Genomic DNA, 24,674 nt, shown 5'->3' on the forward strand with positions numbered 1-24,674 from the left:
GGGAACTTAGTTTTCTCACGAGTTAGCAAGGGGAAAAAATTTCAAGGTCAATTAATGCATACTTGAACTAAAAATAGATTAAAAGACAGCATGTGAATTTTAAAATGTGAGAAAGAGAGTTTTATTTTCAATAGAAAATTAAGGAAGAGATTTACAGAAAAGAAAAAACAGAAAGATTGGTTGAAGCTTTTTATGTTAAATATATACAGTAAATATTGTTGTTCTTTGAATTTAATAACTATTTCATTTAACTAGTTTTTTTAACGACTTTATTTTTCTTATAAAGCATTTTTTTTTTAATTTTAGATATGACAGCCTAAATGACAGAGTTTCGCCAGCTTTTAGAGTATTATAGACTTTCTTCTAAGCTCATTTGAACGACATTGGAAGATGGCAGCTCTCTACTATCTCGATCAACAGCTCCAGAAAGGTCTACAAACACAAAAAGCATGCATTGAAGAGACCTAGTTTCGATATACCTTTCTCCTACTGACACCAACAAAAAAGATGTTAAGTTGACGCAAATGATGATTATGATGAAATTTGCTTGTCAGCGAGTGAAAGATTCTAACGACCCATCTGTTAAATTCATCCCATGAAGTTGAAGTTTTGCGAAAGAACTCTGCAGTGTATTCGGTGAAATTTTTCGCTCCATCTGCCAGAAAATCTGTTAAAAATAGCCTTTAATGCTCCTTCCGAGAAGAAACTCTTGCATCTTTGCTAGCTGATCAACATAATCACACAGGTTAAACTACAGTTTTCGTTTTGTCTATTTTTATTTTATAACCGTAATTGAACAGGCGACCCAATTTTCGGTTTTACGACTAATATTCAACTACATAACCTTGTAATTTTGAAAATAATCCAGAAGACAAGGACTCCTGGATCAAGAAATTGCCTTCGCGGAGGAAGTAAACCGCATTTGCCTGACATGGAGGGGAAGACCACGCCATGGTTAGCATGACTGCAAGGGGACTCTAACCCATGATCCATCTACCACGGAGTATATTTCACGTCAGCACTGTGGTCGGTGCAAGCCAGATGCGGAATTCGTATCGACCGGCAATCGCCGGGGTTCGAGCCCGGTTAACCTCAGTGGAAGACAAACGCTTTATTCCCTGAACCATCACGGCTCTTTTGTCTAGTTAAGCAAGAACAGATCCGGACTTGCATCACCTACTTATGAGTTTGCCCTGCAGATTGGTGAGGTGGCAAAAAATGGCTCAATTTATCGAAGGGATTGAGTTCCAAAGGACTGTTAGAGGCGAAAGCTTGACAAGAGGCTCTACAATAAAAGAGAATTTTGTGATCGGAATGCCTGGAAAAGTGTTTCATTGGACTAGATGAGAGTGATACTTCGATTTGGATAAGCTGAGAATTTTTGTTTTGGATGAAGCTGATGTCATGATTTCGACTTAGGGGCATCATGATCAATGCTTGCGTAATCACCGCAAGGTGTCTAATAGTTGTCAAATGATGCTGTTCTCCGCCACTTACTCGCCTGATGTGTTTTGCGGAAATGATTATAACTGAACTCATAATGTTGCAGCTGAACTATGGAGGCCGGAAAATGTCAAGCAGTTCTATGTTATGTGTCACACCATCGAAGGCAAAGATCCAGAATTGTCCAATATCTGTGGTTCCATATCAATCGGTCAGGCCACTATATTTTGAAGAAGACCTGCAGCTTGGTTTGAAGCCCGACTGACTGCTGATGGACGTTCTGTTGGTAATTTATCTGGAGAGTTAGAGCTCAATCAATGACTGGATACACTGACTCGCTTCAGAGAATGGAAGGTACGTGACCTTTCTTTTTATCTTTATTACATTACTAATTCTTTTTCCTTATTTGCTGGTAAGGCAGTGCTTAAATAACTTTCATTTAAATCTAGGAAAATGCAATTGATAACCTTCTTAATAGTAAATAATGAATTCTAATTTTGAATAATAATTTTTTTACCTAATTGTGTAAAATAATTGTTAAATTAAAAAATAGAATAATCCTCTCAATATTGAATATATTTAAAATTGCGCATAGATTGTTTTTATGGTGGCCAATGTAATCAAGAAAAGAATTCCTTGTAACTTTCAAAATTATTTTGCATTTGTTAAAATATATATAAAAAATTTTCAACAATATGAAGGAGAAAAATTATTTGAGCGCATATCCTTATCAGGGGTCTGTTTAGAAGAAATTTGGGTCCGTTTACGGACCCTTCACAAAATATCGTTTCATAAAAACGGACCCTTCACAAAATATCGTTTCATAAAAACGGACCCTTCACAAAATATTGTTTCATAAAAACGGACCCTTCACTAATTTATCTTTTAATCCGACCCTTCACAAATTTGTTTATCTTCATTATTGTTTTGCTGATCGATTAAACCCTTCCCAGGAAGGGAGGGGGGAAAGAAAGATAGATGTAAACGAACTAAATTTTGTCTTCGGCAGACGCTTCTTCCTTTATTCGTCCGAAATGAATATTCTGCATTCAGCAGTATAGGCTAAATACCAAATATTTATATGTCGCATCGTTAATTTAATAGCTGCAATTGCTGGTTATTTTTTAAAATTTAATTTTTTTAATTATAATTTTACTGTGTTGAGCATAATCGTGTATGTCTTTACAATTTAAAAACTCCTTGAAAAAGTTTTTATTATAACGGACCCTATTTGCACAAATTCACAAAAGCGGACCCTGGTTGAAAGAATGTGACTTAACGTTTATTTTATATTCACAAATTACGAGTAATTTTTTCACAATTTTGCGAAAACGGACCTTTTACAAAATGTCTGGACAGACCCCTGCTAATGATGTCATTCTTTTACAGTGTTAAAAAAATACTTTTTGAGTGCTTGAAAAAACTTATTTTTTGTTGAAAAATTTGGCTGCGCATCCTGTATTAATAATGTAAATATTTATATTTGGCTCTGTAATCATGAAAGTTGTAACATTTATTTCAACGTTAAAGTGAACGGTATAAATAAATTTACTACCACTTTTTTTAAATTCGGTATTTTTCATACGTTGGTTACTTCTGGAGGGAAAACTTAAAATTTTTAGTTTTTGAAACACTTTTTAAATAAAAATTTTCTGGGAAACTTCTCACTGAGAATGAGGAACTCTGGATTTCGAAAGTTCTGCCAAAAAACGAGGATAGTAAACTGTTGGTCTAAGTACGTACATATCAAAGTACGACTTGAAGTTTTTCTAAGTTTGTAACCGCCTGAATTTACATAAATTTCTTGTCGTACTTATCAGATTTCTTTTTACATGAAGAGACTTTCTAAACTATTGTGGAGATCTGAAACATCTGATGATAAATTTTAAAAAGCAAGAAACATCGTTTATGATCTAGATTTTGCAACGACTTTAAACAATTTGTCTGGGGTTCGGATAACCCGGAAACTTTCGTAACAGCCACTTTATGTCTCAAAAACACATAAAATTTGAAGGAAAACATTCAGACGTGCTTGGATTTTATACAGCTTCCGAACTACATGAAATAAAAAAAATGGTAATTGTAATTTTAGAAGTAAAAATATTAAACTTAGAAGCAGTGTCGACTTTGTTTGTTAATGAGAACCTGTCCAACATGGGTGAAAGCCCTTATATAGCAAGACGGAAAACAGAAAAACCTGGTACGTAAAACATTTCATTCCAGCATTTTTTTCGAAAAAAATGAAATATCTGTAACTATCAAGATTTCTTTCATAATTCTGGCATATATATGGCACTGCTTCTTTCCAAGATGAAGTAGATATTGTTGAAAAACTCCCCAAAACTAGCTATAACTGAAATGGTTTTACTACCAGCCTTTCCTCTTTTCCGTCTCGCTTTCACCCCTGCTGTCCAATATTGAGCCTTAACATCTTTCGAGTTTACGAACGCTTTTAGGATTTTAAAAATAAACTGAAGGCTTTAAATGACCAACCTGTTTTTGAAATAATCCATTTAATATATTTTAAAAGCTTGAAAAACAGTTTGTGGAAAGACGCTGAATTGATACCCGTTTAATTTTTTGCATTTTATAACTTCTTTATTCAGCTGCAAATAGAAATTTTGAAAACTTCACTTCCGCGTTAGTGGAACTCCATAGTATAAAAAGAATTATAATTTCTAGCTCTTAAATATGGAATTGATATTAACAATGTATTTCATGTTGCATTTATAAAAATAGGATAGTCTTAAATACTATCTAGTATTTTTACGATTTCTTTAAATTGAATGAAGTGACCAATATTATAAAAGTTACTTGTGTTTTATGTATAAAAGTACAGTTTTTTATTTATATCTATTAACGTATCTAACGTAGCTAAATAGGCAAGTAAGATATCGTTACCTATGCATATCATTGCGCTAAATCGAATGAGAATAAGACCAATCTGTCTGATTTAATAGTATAGCAGTTCGAAAATTTATTAAGGTTTTATGTGCAGAAAGTACAATTTTTCGACTTAGACTTACAACACCTTATGCAACTGACATTGCTATCTAGACAAGTGAGGCATTACTTCAAATTTAATTTTTTACTCTTAATCCGGTAAAATAGTCCTTTGATATAATTTCTGAGAAGAAATGAAGGTTTAATGCGGGAAATGTAAAAAAAAATTAAATAAAAGAGGATTGGTTTTCCTGAATTCAATGTCATATTTACTTATTATTGTAAAATTTAAGAATTTAATTATTGGTATAAGATGATTTAATTAAAAATTACAGGACATAATTTAGGACAAATTTATTGTAACACATACTATATAAATTCAAATGTATTAAGAACTAGAAAAAAAATATGTTGCATTAGGAGAAATTGTTTTATGTACCCTATTATTTTTCTTATAGGCCTTAAGCGTATTTTACATTTTAAATAACACAAGAATCAGTGTAAAAAGTAAAACATTTACTAACAAGTGTATTTTCAATTTTGAATTATTGTTTTTAAATTTCAATCTTAAAAACAATATTACATCTCTTTTCTTTTACACCAGACAAACCTAACAGGGTTCCTCAAAATATCTGAAATAAAAGAAAGAAATTACTATCATGATAGAATTTTATCAACACATTATTAGACTAAAAGAGATTAAATGCCTTTAATTTGAAATCATTTAAGCCTTCAGGTATCCCTCAGATACTTACTTTAAGTTTGATAGATATTTTGATTATTGTTCTAAGATTATATTCTATACAACTAATGAAAGATGGGAGGTATAATTGGTTTTATAGTTTTTATGATTAGACTGAAATTTCTTTTAAAAAATAAATGGTATTTATAAATGAAGACTATTGAAAATGAAACTATATTGAAAAATTAGTAATTTAAACTTACATACTTACTTACATTGTAGGATAGTAAAGGATTAATAGATAAATGTAAAGTATAAATAAAAATTAAAGTATCTATAGTTAACTTTGAATAATAATGAACAAAATATTATGCAAATCATCATACACCAAACAAAAGAGGGGATGAATGTATTAAGAATTTGTATTTTTAAAAATTACTGAAAAATGGGGTAACTTTGTGAGAGATAAGGTAAATATTTGCCACACATGTTTTCTGAGTTTTCTAGTTTTAAAATAAGCTTTTCTAAAATTTAAAGTAATTCGTAGGAAATATAAAATAACTATTTCACAAATAAAAAAAATTAAACTTTTTCAAAAATCAAACACATGCTTTTACATTCAACAGGTATAAAAATTAAAGGGAAATATTAAAATTTAAAAATAAAGAAACACAATCTTTATTATATTTTATACTTTATAATAATGCAACAAAATTTTGCATTTATAACACATTTTAGTTCTATTGAAAATGAAACTATATTGAAAAATTAGTAAGGTAAAATTATGTACTTGCTACCATTACAGGAAAGTAAAGTATCTATAGATAAATATGTCTTAACTTTGAATAATAATAAACAAAATATTATGCTAATCAAAATACACCAAAACAGAGAGGGGACGAATGCAGAAGCAGATAAGAAAATAAAAAGGAAAGGGATTGTAGAATATAGAGCAGTTTGAAGTGTGGAATTTTTAATTTTAAACATTATTTTTATATAATATATTCACTACCTTTTTTTAAAAAAAAACTTTTTAATAATTACCATAAAATGGGGTGACTTCGTGGGGGACAAGGTAAATATTTACCGAGCATGTTTTCTGAATTTTCTAACTTGCATTAAAATAAGCGATTCAAAAACTAAAGAATTCTTAAGGAAAATTAAATTTTTTTCCAAACAATAGAAAACATGTTTTTTTAATCAACAGAAATAAGGATTAAAATTTAAAATTAAGAAATGCAATCTCTTATGTTTTATATTTTAAAATAATAATGCAACAAAGTTTGGCGAGATGCTTGGCTATTATTTTCATGTGAAATGCCAAAAAAATCCTTCCTCTATATTAATTTAAAAATTATTTCTATGAAAAGTAATGAAAGTTTTGATTGGAAAAAATTATAATACGTTTTAATGTTATTAGTTTAATGTAGGGTTGCACAAAGTTTTTTGAGTAAAGGGCCACTTGCACAGCAGGTTGGCTAACGAAGGGCCGCAGATGTATTTAGACATGTTAATGACAAATGTAGTAATGTTTATTTAAACATTAGCGTTCCATTTTTTTTTATCAATTAACTTAGTAATATCAATAACTTAGTAGTGTTCCATTATTGAAATTCATTCAAAAATAAAAAAACTTATACTTTTTTTTACAAAAAAAACAACTTCCTATTTTTATCATATGAACAATATATTTATCAAAATAAATAAACATTGAAGAAAAGAAATGTTTTTTCTATCATATCATGCAATACGAAAATTCATTTTAGAATTAAATTCGAATAAATAAAAAAAACTGCAATGACACAGAATGAAAGTAGGAAAAAGTTTAGTCCTAATTAAGTAATATAAATTCAAATTAAATATTTTAATTGAAGAAAATTTATGGGTTTTAAACAAAAGCCTAAAATAAAAACAAAACTTTGATAGTTCAAAATAAAATTCAATGCTTATTTTGCAATGTACTTTATTATATTATTAATTATTAGATTTTCTTAAATCGTAATCATTTTCCTTTTTTTTTATCGAAAAACATCACTTAAGCAACAAAAAATTGAAATCTAAACTACAAACAGTGAGTAGTTTAAAAATTCACGTTTTCCGTCATTTTATGAATTTCTCAAGTTGCAATAACATTGCATTTAAATTAGGGAGGGATGTAACGAGTATTTGACCCTTCTTAATATTTTTTAAAAATGTATTTTTCCAAGTTTTTTTTCATTTTTGAATTTTTATAGATATTACTTTTTTTTAAATTTATAATCAGACAAGTCAATTTTGTCCTTTTTTCGATACTTTGAGAATTGAGAAGGATTTTTTTCCATATTTCGCTGTTTTTATTATAACCCAGCATTTTAACAGAACGTCTCATACTATTAATTTATTATCACTATTTCCCTGTACTGTAATGTAAATAACCAGTAACATAGAAAAGTATGATTTTCAGTATTAAAGTTTTGTTTCAGGAACTAAGAAAAATTTGTTTTTTCTGTTTTTCTTTTTTTAGGTATTTTTAATATGACGTAGCATTTTCTTTGAAAATAAAGTTACTAATAAAATTTATTTTATAGCAATTTTGTTTCTTCTAAAATTATGGCAATGAGAAACATTTAAATTGAGATTTTCGGCATAAAATTTTCTTTTAAAAAATTAAGAACGTTTTTTTTTCTATCTTTTTGTTTTCTTTAAATAAAAAAAAACTTTTTTTAGACGTTTTCTTTATAACGCAGTAATTTTTAATAGCATTTCTGTTAACTTAATTCTTTTTTCTTGGCTTTTTCTGGTAATTGAAAAACTGAGATGTTCAGCTTTAAAATTTTTTTCCAAAAATTAAGATCGATTTTTATGTTCTCTGTTTCGCTTTTCAACATTTTCAAAAACATTCCTGATTGACCTTATTTTTTGGAGTTAATTTATGAATACATTTTTCCAGGAAATATTATTCTGAGAATTGAAATTTTAGTTTCAGTGTTGCTATGCTGCTAAAAGATTTTGCTATTTGGCCCCAAGTGTACGGCGTTCAGTCGATTTTTTCTTTTTTTTGCCGAATATTTGATTTTTGATCAAATCACAATTCATTACCATATTCGACCAAATCATATTCGTTGCGGAAATAAAAACGAAGGAGAAATAACTAGGATTTACGATGAAACTGTACTGAAATACCGTATCAAAAAGGGATTATTTAATTGCGCGATTAACAGTCACGTGTCGTAATAACATCTAGTTAAATAACAGGATCGTCAAAATAACGTGGAAAAGTATAGAAATAATTGGGAAAAATATATTTATGCTGAACTCATCACAAATAAAGCGTGTCAAAAGCATGATTTAAAATTTGTATGTCGTAATAGAACAATTGGAATTTCTTATAATACGTGGGAACGCATAGCAATAACTGGCGAAAAAAATTGTTGAAAAAAAATAGCAAGAATTGCAGAAAAAAAGATAAAATATCTCTTAGATTTGCGATGAAATCGTTACAAATAAAGTGCACAAAAAGTGATTATTTAAATTTGCGATCTGAAACTCGCGTCGTAATAAAAATTCCGGGTTTTCGAAATCACGTAGAAAAGCGGAAATAACTGTTTAAAAAAAATCATTTATATTTACGATAAAATCGGCTATTTACTAAAGAATCTGTTAAAATTGATTGTGTCAAAACGTGATGACTTAAAAATGCGATTAAAAATTGCCATTTTTAAATTCTTTTTTACTGTGCTTAGAAGCTCTCGCGGGCCGCACTTCAGCAGTCTAAGGGCGGCATTTGGCCCTTGGGTCGCAGGTTGTGCACCGCTAGTTTAATGCGAACAAATAATTGTTACATCATACTCATAAAACAAATTTGAAGAATGTTTTTTTTTTATTATTCAAAGTTAACTATTGATATTTTACTTTTCTTCAATGGCAGTTAGTATGTAAGTTTACCTTATTAATTTTTCAATATACTTTCATTTTCAATAGTCTTCATTTATAAATACCATTTATTTTTTTAAAACAAATTTCAATCCAAGCATAAAAACTACAAAACCAAATATACCTCCCTTCTTTCATTCGTGTATAGAATAATCTTTGAACTATAATCAAAATATCTATCAAACTTCAAATAAGTTTCCGAGGGATACCTGAAGGCTTAACTGATTTCAAATTAATATATTTATAATCTCCCTCATTCTAAATAATGTGTGGGGAAAATTTTATCATGATAGTAATTTCTTTCTTCTATTTCTGATATTTTGTGGAAACATGAAAGGTTTGTCTGGTGTAGAAGGAAAGAGTTGTAATATTGTTTTTATGATTGAAATTGAAAATAAAATTAAAAATGAAAATGAATAAAGTTCTAAGTATTGACATTTTTTAATTGATTCTTGCATAATTTAAAAGGCAAAATACGTTTAAAGAGCCTATAACAAAAATAGCAGGGTACATAAAAAGTATGCTATTAATAAAATATTGTTTGTTTTTCTAGCTATTAATAAATTTGAATTTGTTTAGTGCGTAAATTAACACGTTACAAATTTGTCCTAAAATAAATCCTGCAAAATTTTAATTAAATTGTCTTACATAAATAATGAGTATGTAAAATTTTACAATAATAAATTGTAAGCATGAGATTGAAAATCTTCTTGTGTTTTTGACAACAATTTGAAAAAAATTGGTATTTCATGAAAGTGATATTCATGATAATAATTGCAGTTAATGCAATGTAAACCATTTTATGACAATAAAATTCTGAGACATTATTGTATAGACAAGTTCGTCATTATTTATTATGTATTTTTAGGCTAAATTTTAAGAAAAAAATTTAATTGCTTTGATAGTTGATTCGTTCTGATGTTATAAATATCTTATGACTAAAAGGTAAGTCTAAAGTTGTATATTTCATACACTAAATCCTTATTTCTTCTAAACAATTATTTCAAACGACTACTTTACGGGATTAACCATAAAAAATTAAATAGGAAGAAAAGTCTCACTTGTCTAGATAGCAATGTCAGTTGCATAAAGTGGTATAAGTCAAAGTAAAAAAATTGTTCTTTCTACACAGGAAACTTTTATAAATTTTTGAATTGCTAAAGTATTAAATCTGAGAGCTTGGTTTTATTCGATTTAGCATATACGATACCTCACTTGCCTAGCTTGCAATGCTAGATACGTAAATATGTATAAATAAACTTTACTTTTATACATGAAACATAAATAACTTCTATAATATTAGTCACTGTTCTGGCATTCATAAGCCTGGAAAATGACAGCCAGGATAATGACAAATTCGCCATTTTATAGCATATAACTTAATTTTAATTTAATATTTTGGCCTAAGACGTTTATATTCTGCAGAAAACAACAGGGTTTCTTAAAATAACTCAGATAAATCTATGTAGTTTATGTTATCAATGATTTCACGAAAACAGGAAAATGACAACACTAAAACCTACTCACCTTGAAAAACTTTTTGAAATAGATTTTGAACCAGAAAATTGGTTCTTAATTCATGCAACAAGATATATTCATATAGGAGGGCATCTAATCACTCTATTAACATAAGATATTGATCGCTGGCTCTATCTATTTTGGTTATAAACCACTAAATAAAAGTAGCCAGGAAAATGGTATTTTCTTGGGACAAAAAAATTATTGACAGAAAAAAATATTTAAAACGAAGTTTTTGTAAATAATACCCTATGCGGATATTCTGGAAATGCTTACACCGGTTGAGATAAAAAAAATAGATATTGAAAAATTTATGGGAAGTTTTGAAGCTAGTTATTACTGGAAACATTGTTTGGGACATACCAAGAAAATTACATTTTGAATTTCAATTAAATTTTTTAACTATACAAAACAGTCAATACTAGTGCAAAGTCATTTTAAAATGCTAACAGAAAAACTATTTATAAATTTCGTTAAAAACAGTTTTTTTAGTATTATAGTATTAGATCTTGGAGTAAGGGAAAGTGAATTGTCATATTTCGTGAGAATCACCCATATACCGTCTCCTCGGCGAGAAACAGGTAGGGTTTTACCTTCATTTTGACAAAGCAAATGGGACTCGTGCTTAGCGATAAAATATGAAGGGGAAAATGAAATAAAAAATGTGAAATAAAATAATTATTTAATTATAAATAAGAACTTTTAAAACACACTCTTTTTCAAGCTCTTAAAATATATTAAATGGATGATTTCGAAAACAGGTCGGTCTTTAAAAGTATTCGGTTAATTTCTTAAAAGTGCTTAGCTGACTTAAGAAAAGGCACACTAAAAAAATAATAAAAATAAAGCGTTCGTAAACTCGAAAGATGTTTAGTCTCAATGTTTGACAGGGCTCTCAAATGAAGAGATTCTTATAAATAAAATTATCTCTACTTCTAAACTTAATATTTTTACTTCTAAAATCACAATTGCAATTTTTTTGTACAATACAGAAACTGTATAAAAACTAAGAATGCCTGAATGTTTTCCTTTTAACTTTGCCTTTACTTTTTTAAGCTTGTCCACAAAAAGAAACTAACGTATAAAAAATACCGAATTTAAAAAAGTGGTAGTAAATTTATTTGTATCGTTCACTTTAACGTTAAAACAAATGTTACAACTTTCATGATTAGAAAGCCAAATATAAATATTTATATTAATACATTCTCGTTGGTAGAACTATTTTGTTTACGCAAAATAAGTTCGAATAATGCAATTTTTTTTACTGTCTTTTAAGAAGACGCTAGGGCAGTATTCGGTTTATACGTTTGATAAGATTAGAGAGAAAAGAATTAAAATAAAAAGCTATGATTCTGTTAGCTGATCTTATGAAAATAATTAAAATTTTTATTTTCGGAATGTAATACTACAGTTCTAATCATAAATACCTATATTCATTATAACATTACGGTGTGTAAGACTGTTTCATTTATTTTATATAAATGCTGATGATGAAACAATTTAGTTTTTTTTATCATTTATCTTTTCGGGAGGAAAAAAACTTTTTTAGAAGACTAAAATGCTGGGAGTTAACTGTTTTATGAACTAAAACTAATTAGACATTCTAATTAGATATATTTGAATTATCTGCTCCCTCCTTTAGTGGCCTGTGGTGATAAAAGTTTTGAATACTTATGTACTAGTGAATTGGTATTGAATAATTGTTGAGGTAGCTACGCTACATTACTCCCCCACCAGAATTTTATTTGGGATAGAATTCTATGAATAAAAACATGAAACAGCAATCTCATAAAAACAGCAATAAGCAGTGTATGATTTATTGCTTTTTTTATGAGAGGCCGGGAGTGCTGTATTAGGATCACCGGATTTTAAGCGGTGATTTAAAGAGCTGTGTTAAGATCACTGTTGTGTCGCTGATCACTCATCTGTTTCTATTAGCAGTGTTTACTGCTCCCCGTAGTGTGTGATCGAGACTGAGCAGCAACAAAGCGAGGAGGATAATGTCGCATTTGCAAATAGAAAGTCAACTGTTTGTCTGTCTTCTATCCATCAAACTAGAAGTACTCAAATCGAAGTGAGTGTTTCAGTGAGAGGTAGACGTGTTGTTAGAAGCAGGCGTGTTCAAATCGAAGTGAATGCGACTATCAAGATAGGCGTGTTCGAAGGCGTCCAGTGTGAGGAGCATGTTAGCGGAAGTTTCAGTGTTATCTGTCAAAGCGAACATCAAGATAGAATCGAGTTAACATGTTTTATATACTTGTGAATCGGAATTGAAAAATTGTAGTGGTAGTTAGTCTACAAAGTTTTTTAACATTAATATTTGTACACGGAAAATTATTGGTACAGTTTTTTAGAAAAAATTGTGTTGGAAAAAAAGCTTCTGTGAAACACATTTTTTTCGCTCATTGTAAATGATTTCTATACTTATTATATTTTAATTAACAGAATTCAACTAAATTCAGTAACAAGATCAAAATTTGCCTCTTAAATTTCTAATTAAAAGTTTTTACAATTCCGAATTGGCTTTATATGAGGATATAGAAATCCTATGCTTGCTCACAAAAGCTTTTCATTAGCCTACCTGCTAAAAAGTTTTTTGTTTTTTTGAAAGAAAAAAAAAGAAAACCTAAGTGTTTTTTAGCGAAAACACTTCTTTGCTAGCTAAAATAATATTATTTTTTTTTATAACCGTCGTTGAACAGCCGACCCAATTTTTTTGGGCTATCCATTATGGCTACCAATGTTCAACTGCGTAGCCTTGTAATTTTAAACCCAATACTGAAGACTAGGGAAGTCCTGGGTCAAGTATTGGGAGAAATTTTGCCTTCGTGGAGGCCTATTAAATGGAACTAACCAGCATTTGCGTTACATAGAGAGGAAAACTACCCATGGTTAGCCTGATGGCTAGGAGTACAAGGGGATTTTTCTCCTAGTTTAAGCTCTTTATTGAAAATGGGTAATCATCCAAAAGTTTTCGTTAGCCCATGATCCGAAACAAGATTTGTCTTTAAAAAATTAAGGCTTAATTGTGAAATTGGCTACCGCAAAACTAAATTTTACCTCCGAGTGTTAGCTCACTATGAGAAAATATTAGCCTATTCCAACCAAACAAAACTTTTTATCCAAAAAGAGTTAGCCAAGAGCCCAAGTCGCAATTTTTGATAGTTTTCCCTTAATGAACCAACATAATCTTGATGGTAGCCATCAATAATTTCATCATGAATCATTCTATTTTTTGTTGGTAACCAACATAAGTAACAATCACCCCAATGTAGAAATTCTCACCGATTTATGATGGTCCAACATAAGAATAGCAACTTGTTTTGATGGTTTGTTCATCATAGTTTCTACCATAGTTCGTTAGAAATCAAATAGAGCGTTTGCCTTCCAATTCGGCGAACCGGGTTCGAATCCCAGTCGATACGAATTACATATCCGGCTTGTATTGTACCGACCACAGTGCTGACGTGAAATATCCTCAGTGGTGAACAGATCGGAGTCCCTTTGCCGTCAGACTAACCGTGGGAGGTTCTCGTGGTTTTCTTCTCCATGTAACGCAAATGGGGGTTAGTTCCATAAAAAGTCCTCCTCGAAGGCAAATTTCTTCCAATATTTGATCCAGGAGTTCCCTTGTCTTCTGGATTGGGTTCAAAATGACAAGGCTACGGAGTTGAACATTAGTTGTCGTAAACCCATAAAATTGGGTCGGCTGTTCAACGAAGGTTATAAAATAAAATTAATAAAAAAAAACTTTTACTCGCCAAGTTGGCGTGAGTAAAAATACTGGTGAGAGTGGCGAGCACTGCAAAGGAATAAAATAATAAATTAAGAAACTAAATATTTTTTTGTTTAAGATTTTAAAAAGCAGATAAGAATGCAACTTTTAAATAAGAAATGGAATTGTGACATACCATGCATTTTTTAGTGTACGATTTAGACTGCTTTTTTTGAAGTATGGTTCTACTATAGCACCTATTTTTGTTATAGGAGAGAGTTATGATGTCGATTGAGCGGAATAACGTAGTGCAACAAAATTTAGGTAAGAATATAATTTTCATGTTTTATTTATTTTGATACCTTTATGTGTTTTGACCAAAAATTTAAAATTTTCAATATTTTCTTTTCAAAACTGCAACACAAATGGATAACTACTGCAGCTATTAACAAGAATTCGGATTTACAGTGTACAAAAAAAGAATAAATGGACCACTCTGAATAATTTTTGATCTAATGTTTGGATCTTCTCTCTCTTGGTCTCATTCTGAATGATTCGAGGGGGTCCTTTCAAACATGCCAATTAATTTGTTCAAACATTAATTCATTCATTTTAAGTTACGAGATCTGACACAAAAACGTACTTTCTTTGAACAAACATATCGTCTGATTTCAAAGGGAGGTAGATCTTCCATATGTACAGTCCGCAAAAAAAAAACGAATCACCCTGAATAACTTTCTTTCTAATGATCGGATTTTCACGAACTAAGTGTCAATCTTAATGGTTTCTGGGGGTGACCTCAAATATGTTAATTAATTAGTGCTAACTATTAATTAAGTTACGAAATCAGACACAAAAACGTACTTTCTCTGAATAAACATATATTTTTTTTTACATATTTGGAATCTAGACACTTGGATTAGGGGGGGTAGACAAAATTTTAAAAAAATTGGGTGGTAAATTGGGCCGTAATAAAGGTTTATATATTTGGCGATAGTCCAGAAAACCGCCAAAAAAAGTCGCCTGCGCAAATAAATATTTTAAGATAACCCATTGACTAATTCAAAAGAGGAGTGCTTAGTTTTACTAGGTTGCTACGCAACCAAGTTTTGATAGTAAAAAAATTGAAATAATGTTCAGTAATTGCTCGGAGAGGTTTAATTTATTGTTAATAGAAAATATCTCGAAGTTTCTTGGCAATAAACAATTTTTTTAGGGGATTTCTGTCCAAAAAGCAAAAAAAAAAATTATTTTAATCTCCTTTGAAAAGTAAATTTGAATCGATTTATAAATTATTTATGATAGTTTTTAGAATTTACATACATGAACTTTTTATCTGATATTATTTAGATTACTCTGTTTTTACTATATTTATTCGAGGATTTTATACTAAAATCAAATGAACATAATTATAGCTATATACAAAATTTTAGGGATAATCATTTTTACAGCTTTAATCGAGTCTTCTAGGCAAGAAAGTGTGAAGAAAAAAAAAGTGCTTGAAAAACAAAATGTAGATTGTATAATAATTCTAAAGCACATTCACAAGGTTTTCTATAATTTACGATATTTCTTTTTTCTATAACTCAAGGAATTGCTGAATGTTTAGTGGCATTTTAAAAAGATTGAAATATGTTATGTTTAAGAATAAGATATTGAAATAATATGTTGCATATTGTAGGATTCATTGTTTAAAAAATCGCTTCATTCTACTAGATATTTAGGTTACATCGTTTTCTTTGGATAAAGATGATTAGCAAATAGCATCCTCATGTTTCGATACATTCTGAAACTTATACGTTCGCAAATTTATCATAAATTGTCGCACAGCATATTCTTCATTTACGATAAGCTACATTTACCACCAAATACTGCTACTATGGTTATTTTTGTTTTCTTATATATATCTGATGCTCTCTTTTTAAACAGAGCTCGTAAGATCCTTAAGATACTGAAATGGGGGCACAAAAACTTAAAAGATAAAATATTTAATTTCATTAACTCAAAATATCTGGTGTCAAATTGTTAATTTTTAAGTTAAATATAACTTTTACAATATTGATGTTCTTACGTTTTTAAAGACCACATGAATCCTGATAAAATATTAAAATGCATATGTTTACTTTAACGAGTGTAAAATCCTTATCAAAATAATGATCAAGATCCAAATGTAAAGCAGTATAATTGACGATAAAAACTCAAATGGCTTCAAAACATATGAAGAGGGAAGTAAAAGTCGACATGTTTCGAGATTTCAAATATAATCGCCCATTCTCAAGACTTGTCAGGCTTGGATAACTTGTGACTTTTATTATTGGACGCTGAAAACATGTCTATTTTTATTATCATCTATTATTTCTTTTAAATCAATGAAGTTTTTATATTTTCGATTCAGTTTCTTGGGATTATCCATTTAGTTACACAACATATTAAATTATTTCACTCGATATTAAAATAAGTTTTACATATGTTATAGGCACTGGTTCTTAGATTGAAAAAATAATAATTCACTACTTTGTAAAAAAATCAATGCAGTAAAAAAAAATTATTTTTTTTTTGCTGCAAGCCTTAACATTTTAATTTAAGATCATAAAAAAATTCCGTTTACAATTGAAATTTCAAAAGTCAAATGTGAAAATGGAATGTCCCCTAGTACCAGGTATCGAAATTAAATAGTTACCAGGACAACTTTTTTAAAAATAGCGTTTCCGTCCTACTCGAAGTTGTTTGAAAAGGTATTTTTTATATATCGATTCCAAAGTTTATTCTACATATATTTCAGGGTATACTTTCGGAGTATTTCGATCGAGTTTAATTTTACACCCTTATTTGCTTAAAATTATTAAATAATTTACTTAAAATAAATTATTCAAGCTACATGATTTAATGCATTTATAATATAATAATAAACGGAGCTTCCAACGCATATCCTTAACCTTAATACCGCTATCATTAAATAAATGGAATAAGCTTAGATAAATAATAAAAGTTAATTTTTCCCTCGCTTTAATTTTCAAGGAATAATATGTTTCGATCAAACAGATTTCATTCTGGAAATAGCGAAATTATTGAGTAGGTCCCTTGGAGCAATATCATTCTTATCCTCTTTTGACAAAATATAGGAAAAATTAGTTTTCACAGTTTCTGTAAAAAGTATGTTAGCCAACTTGCCACGTTTTTTTTAAAAAAAATTTTTTATTAAAATAAGTTCGAAAATTGTGTATTTTTTATAGCACTTTTTTTAAAAATCAGATGACTCTAAAATTGGCACAGCTTCGGAATCCTTACAAATTTCAATTTTTAGTATTTCCTGCTTAACAAAATAAGGCATTTTCCTGTTAATAAATTATACTACAATAATATCTTGGAAATCATGCTAAAGTAAAAAATTAAACAAAATTACCGTTAAATATAATAATTAATAATTAAAATTAGTATATTATCAGAAAAAAAATCTAGTTGGTATCATAAAGAGTAAAAGATGTAATGAAATAATTAGTGAATCACACGTGGTCAGATAATTAAAAATTTAATTTCACAACCAAGATAGTAGGACGACATTTAAGATACTGAGATATTTTAAGACACTAAAAAAATTGGCTACGTATTCCACAGCTGTTCGGTATCTTTATCCTCTTTGTAGTGACTTATAAAACATCAACACTATTTTAGATAATCTAAGTTGAAGTCACAAGAAACAAAAAAAAAGACAATCAATAATTTATATTCTTTTTTCAAAAAAAAAATTGTATGCTAAGTAAATAATCAGCTGTTTTGCCTTAAATAATTTTAAACAGCTAAATGTTTTTAATTTCTTAACAAGGTATTATTCTTAGCTAGCAGACAATAATTCTTTAAAAAAAAACTTGACTATAATTTAAAAAGGAAACCTAAATTAAAGAAAATGTAAATTAAAGTTCTAAAAACATTTTTTAGTATATTAATCAAATAATAAACGTAAAATGGTAAAGAATAAGATTTTTAAAATGTCAAAATTTAATTAAATAGTTGGTAAAATAGTTCTGCGATACACTTCCAGAAATTTCTTTTAAGATTAGGATGATATAGGGTAAACCAACAAATGAAGGAGCATTTCATAGATATTTCTTAGAAATAAGATTTTAAACGTTTTAATTTAGACTGATTGGTAACAGTAGCTTACTACCTAACAATAGGAAGTCATCTAACAATGCATTTAGTTACCTGGTCTTTGAGTCTTCTCTGGAAAAAGTTTTTGAATTTGTTAGTATCTGTTCAAAGCCTTGTTTCTTTGACAAAATTATAAGGTCAGTGTTTGTTGTTATCCGTTTAAACTACAATTAATTGCATATAATAATGTTTTTTTTTCTCATTGTGAAAAAAAGAATTCAAAATATGGTCATTGAAGTTACGTTTTATTTATTTTAAGCATCAGAACATAAGCAAGTACTGAGATTAGGGGGTGTTTATTAACTAGATTACCGAACGATGAAAAACCAATGAATAAACAAGTGTTCCTTTACTGGAATTTTTTCAAGTTAATGAAAATAAAGGAAATTTTTAATTTTCTTGTACCTTTTGTCATATTATAAATCAAAATTATGTTAAAAATAAAAAAAACAACTTCTAACCAGTGAAGGAACAGGCATGTTCCTTCACTGAGAATAGATTTCCCAGTGAATGAATAGTATGTGTGAAATATGATTTTACATGGATAATTAGTAGTTCAGCGAAATAGAGGACTCCTAAAATTCAGTTAAATGTTGTATGAATAGTTCCTATAACAATTTCATTTAAATATGCAAATTTAATTGCTAAATTTATTTAAAGAATTATAATAATAATTTATTTATTATTTATCTTTATAAATGTAGTGATTAGTTATTACATCATACCTTAGACACCTTAATAAACTATGTTTATTAACTAAATATAACAACTAAATATAATAATAAAAGCTTGAATGGAAAATTTCCTTGCAGGATTTTGTGCCAATAATTAGCTAAATTATTATCTTATTGCCGTCTTTAATGTCCTAACGGGAACTGGTAGGAAAAATCCATTTAAAGACAATTATCTAGGTGAAAAATGGATGAAGTTTTTTTTTAAGGTGATATCCACCGATAACTCAGTGCAATGCGAAGATAATTTCAAAAGGCAAAACTTCCCTTAGAGAATAATATTCGAAATACTGGTTTTAAGAACTTCAGAAGAATCTTCAGGAGGGCTTCCTTTTATAAAGTGATTGCATTTACAATGCGAATGAAACAAGAGTTAAATACTGCCCTTAAACGGGAAAAATCTTCGGCCTTAAAAATTATAAGGATTTATATTCTAAAGTACCTAGGAAGGAAAAAGTACCTCCATTGGTAGTTTTTCCTTACAGAAGAATTCGTTGAGATATTACAGAATCAGTCCCTGCTACATATTTCATTGGAAAAAGCTATTCATGAAATGAAACGATGACCGCAGCAACATTTTACAAATGTATTGCAAATGTTTCTACCCATGGCCAATTAAAAATGCAATCAAATTCCATATTTTGCTTCTTCTGGATAAGTATAAATCTTATATCAATTTGTTACTGAGCAAGTTTTGTTCCTCAAAACAAATTTTCTGGTTTAGTTTTCTATACTATTCATGGAAATCTCTCGTTAGATCTTGAAAACAAAAGAATTGTAAAACAATATGTCTAGAAAATTTTACATCCATTTTTAAATAAGATTTGAGGCATCAACTGATGAAGTTAAAATGCTTTTATGAAATGCGATATTTTTCCATTCGATGTAGAAAACGTTGACTGTAACAAATGCATGCAAAACAGACACCAAGAGTTAATGAGCAAGACAACTTATCATTAAAACACATGCTTTGAGAGTAACGATGCGCTATTTCTTCAGAAGCTTGAGAAGGAAATCTCGCAAGTTATGTTGCAAATTTTTAAAGGAACATTGACAGAAAAGTTTAATCTCCCAAATATCCAATAGCCTGTGCTTTCTTCAGTAATGAAGAATTTATTTCAAAAAGAACAATTGCATAATCAAATTTTGGCTCTGAAGCTGAGACAACTAACATTAATAATGAAAGTATCTTGAAAACTGATTTTGAGATAAGTCCTCTTGAGGCATTGTTAGTTGCAAAAACAATTGGTTTTATAAGTAACTACTAGATATAAGTCAATGAGAGATGGGTTTTACTCAAACTTCGAAACTCCTTTTTCTCATTTATTATCCAGTGAGGAATTCTGGAAATGGAACTGGAAAATCAAAAGAAATTTTGGAGATACATTTACATTGACCCAAAATTTGGAAAAAAGAGGAAGGTTAAATCAAAAGAAAAAGAAATAAATTACTCATGACGAAGAGAAAAAAAAATACTTAAAAAGATTTTTAAAAAAAAGCTTAAAAAATATGGGGAAAAGAGTAAACAAAAAAATGACCGAATTATAATAATAATAAAAACATCATCGGATTACACAATGATAAACATTCATAATTTAGAACGGACTATTAAACTGTGAGAAAAAAATGAAAAACATTTTTTTAAAATTATGTATTCAAACATATTTTACTTTCCATTCCATGACTGAAAAAAAAGTAATATTTTCTACATTAACTATGGTTATATGTCGTAATTCCAAGAAAAATATTGTTTTTTTTATACATTTGTGTGGCCTATGGATTCCTAACGAGCATCAAACATTCTCAAAATCAAGTGTTCATTCACTGGAAAATTTAGTGTTTATTCACTGGTAAGAACTGTTCCTTCACTTGGTCATCTTACTACTTATTATTTAAACCACCAAAAGCTTAACACAATATTATGTAAGTTATCTAACTTTTTTTTACATAATTTGCATTTAATAACAAATATGTCGACACCATCATTTAGCTAAAATTACAAATTTTGAAATTTTTATGAATTTTTTTAAAGGCAAGCTAAGCTTATGTGTTCCTTCATTGTTTAGTTTACCCTATAAGATGTTGAGAAACTTGCGATGTTGTGAGAGATGTTTAAAAATGTTGACTACGTATTTTTATTAATATTTATGAAATATATATTCCAGAAATTGATAAATTTATTATTCCAAATCTATGCATACGTATGTATATTAATGAAATTGTATCAGTTATTGAAAAACAAAATAAGAAAAATAAAAAATAATCACATTAAATAATCACAATCTGGTGTATTTTATCAGAAGCACGCTTTTTTAAAAATAGACATTTGTTGAATAAAGTGTTTTTTATTCAAAATTCTTTACTAAATTGGAAATAAATTATTAAATGACTAAAAAAGAAACATCGTATATCATAGTGTGAAAGAAATAAAAATAAAAAGATTAGCAAACGATTATTAGCAAAAAAAATATGAATGAAATTTTACGCTACGCGCGCGAAATCAAGTTCCTCCCAAGTTTATCACATTTTAATATTAATCGCCCCAATCAGTTATTTCTTTATTGTCGCCAAATTATTTTTTTAAAAATAATTAATTTTAATTTTTCTCAGCTTCTAATAAATAAAAACAGTTGAAACTTGAGATTTTTCAATTGAAAAATATGTAGATTAATATGGTATAAAAAAATTCATACCTTATAATTCAATATTTTTTCATCCCCACTTTAATTAAATAATAAAAAATAATAAATAATTATTAAAAATAATTTTTTGCATGAAATTAGCTTTGGGTAAATGAGTTTTATGAGTGGGTGGAATTTTTTTGGAATTGCTTCATTAGTTTTGAAAATATGACTGAAAACGCAAAAAGCGAAATTAACATTAAGGGGTACGAACTTTGAATCGCTCTCCTGACCAAACTATGGGGACCACATTTCCCAGATTGCGGCTACCCCCTATATTTTGAAAATAAGAAATCCAAATATGTAAAAAAAAATGCATGTTTATTCAGAGAAAGTACGTTTTTGTGTCTGATTTCGTAACTTAATTAATAGTTAGCACTAATTATTTAGCATATTTGAGGTCACCCCCAGGAACCATTAAGATTGACACTTAGTTCGTGAAAATCCGATCATTAGAACAAAAGTTATTCAGGGTGATTCGTTTTTTTTTTGCGGACTGTACAGCCTGAAAGCCTAAGAGAATAGCCGGTAAGAAGGCTGATCAATGTTCTTGTGGCATAACTATAACTACGTTTATTAAGCATCAATTCACTGTAAGACATATTAACTCGATTGAATCTTGGGGTACTTTCGATAGATGAAGGTTGATATGGTCGATTTCTGCTTTTCCCTTATTAATGTAACTTTTAAATTATAAATTTTCATTATTCATTTCATATTTTAAAGCACTCATTGCAGTGTGAAAACTAATTTGCCGCTTCATTAGCAATAAATATATTTCATTTGTGTCCATTTCATTTTATATACATTTATTTAAAATGATTAATTAATTATAAAATTTATGGAATTCTTAGTTAGACTATCACTGCTTGTAAATAAAGAATAAAGACGTGTTCTAAAAGAATAATTTGTATTTAAAAATGTTTTCTCATCTAAATTAATTAACTTTTCATTCGACAAGTTGGTTCTCTGTCTTTGTCATTCTTTAACAGGGGGTGTAGCGTTTTTAAAAAGTGCTTAAAGGTGCTTATTTTTGATTTGAGTATTGTAAAAGCCCTTAAAGGTGCTTTTCTTATTCAGGATTTGTGATAAGTGCTTAATTTTCTATCTTTTATAAAGATTTTTTTTTCCTTTGCTGTGTCGATTGTCGTTCTAAATTACAAAAACTGCATGATTTTCACAATTTTCTCTGCAATATTTATCAGAAACTAGTTATTTTATTATGATTATGTAAAGTCTTTGAAAATGTTTTTGAATTTTATTAATTTTATGTTTATAAATTAATAACTTAAAACGATAGGGAAAAAAATATTCCTGCACAGATCCTAACTATGATTTTCTTTTTTTGGAAAGTCATAAAAAATGTTCTTTGTGTGCTTAAAAAGAACTTAGAAGGTGCCTTTTTTTGGTGGAAAATCTGGCTACGCATCCAGTTTAATGTGTTGAGTTTTATTTGGAAAAAAAATAACTGGCTAAGTAAGCTTATTTATTCAGTAATTAGTTTGTAGAGAATAAATAATAAACTTTTTTTATTATTATTACAGTTACGAATTTTAGTTAAATAATATTAAAAACTATTTATGCATTTTGTCAGATTTTTGACCGTTAAATACGAAAACAGTTTTAAAAAGTAAAAAAAAATAACTGGAATAAAAAATTCTTACGCTTAATTTATACCTTGTTAAACGAAATCTGATATTTATTAACCATGATAAAATACCTCAACGTTTCGCCCGGAGTCGCTTAAGACCTTAAGTATGTCCCTGAGTGTCGTAATAAGTTTTATTACCATGTGAAAATGGTCAAAAGATTCTTTAACATTCTTTAAAGATTCTTTCTTAGATTCCTTTCGTGTTTTTAGCACGTCAGAATATGGTCAGCACTCAATTTCGAAGCGTCACATCATCATCATCATCACATCAAAATTTCTGAATTAAAACTTAACCATTTCTGAAAAAAATTAGTTGCCAAATTAAATTTGAAATTGTAATGAATTCTGCGATGAAGTTGGTACAATGAAAAAAAAGCGATTACTTAAATGTGATATTTGAAGTATGAAGAACCGAAAGAAAAAAATTGTCAATAAAAGGGTTATAAAAGCAAATGAAAAACTATATGGTTTTTCGATTAAAATTTTACGCAGTGAGAGTGTAATTTGATAAATATGGAGTATGTGTTCTATAATATCTTATATAATGTCTTAATCAAAGTATCGGAATTTGAAAAACACGTAGGGGGTTACGTCTGGTCTAAATTTTTCTCAACCCTGGAAGGAGTCATTACATGTCCTGCCTTTTTGATTGTACTATTTATACTGCTGTTTTTTTCTTTCTTTTTTTTGAACTATGGTTTTGCTAAAGCAACTGTTTTTCTTGCAGGAAAGAGTTATAATGTCAATTGAGCTAGTACAACAAAATACAGGTAACATTATAATTCTCTTGTCTTTTCAATTTTGAAATCTTCCACGTGTTTTGTCCAAAAATGTAAATTTTTTAATACCTGTTGCTACCTGTTTCATTTGCTGGATTTTTTTTTCTTTCAAAAATGCAACACAAATGGAAACTTCTGTTGTGTAAACAAGAATTTTGATTTGCAGTACACAAATATATATATATATATATATATATATATATATATATATATATATATATATATATATATATATATATATATATATATATATATATATATATATATATATATATATATATATATATATATATATATATATATATATATATATATTAATGGATTAACATAAATAATTTTTGATCTAATGATTGGATCTTCACGTTCTAGGGCTCAATCTGAATGCTTCGAAGGGGTTATATGTGTTTATTAATTTGTGCAAACGATATTTTAAGTTACGAAATCAGACACAAAAGCGTACTTTCTCTGAA

At 28.6% G+C, this 24,674-nt stretch overlaps 1 long non-coding RNA gene across 1 annotated transcript in view; it reads left to right on the top strand.

Annotated features, from left to right (window-relative positions):
• The window catches only part of LOC147801954 (uncharacterized), a 93,323-nt gene extending 78,761 nt beyond the window's left edge, over positions 1-14,562 (top strand). The window contains exons 9-10 of the long non-coding RNA XR_015430186.1: positions 307-1,797; positions 14,486-14,562. This is a non-coding gene — a long non-coding RNA (uncharacterized LOC147801954). The remainder of the gene's footprint in view (positions 1-306; positions 1,798-14,485) is intronic.
• The last annotated feature ends 10,112 nt before the right edge of the window (positions 14,563-24,674 follow it).

This window comes from Parasteatoda tepidariorum, chromosome 11 (genome assembly GCF_982258835.1).
Source record: "Parasteatoda tepidariorum strain Cologne lab strain chromosome 11, Ptep-v5.0, whole genome shotgun sequence".
In the NCBI taxonomy this organism is placed as follows: domain Eukaryota; kingdom Metazoa; phylum Arthropoda; class Arachnida; order Araneae; family Theridiidae; genus Parasteatoda; species Parasteatoda tepidariorum.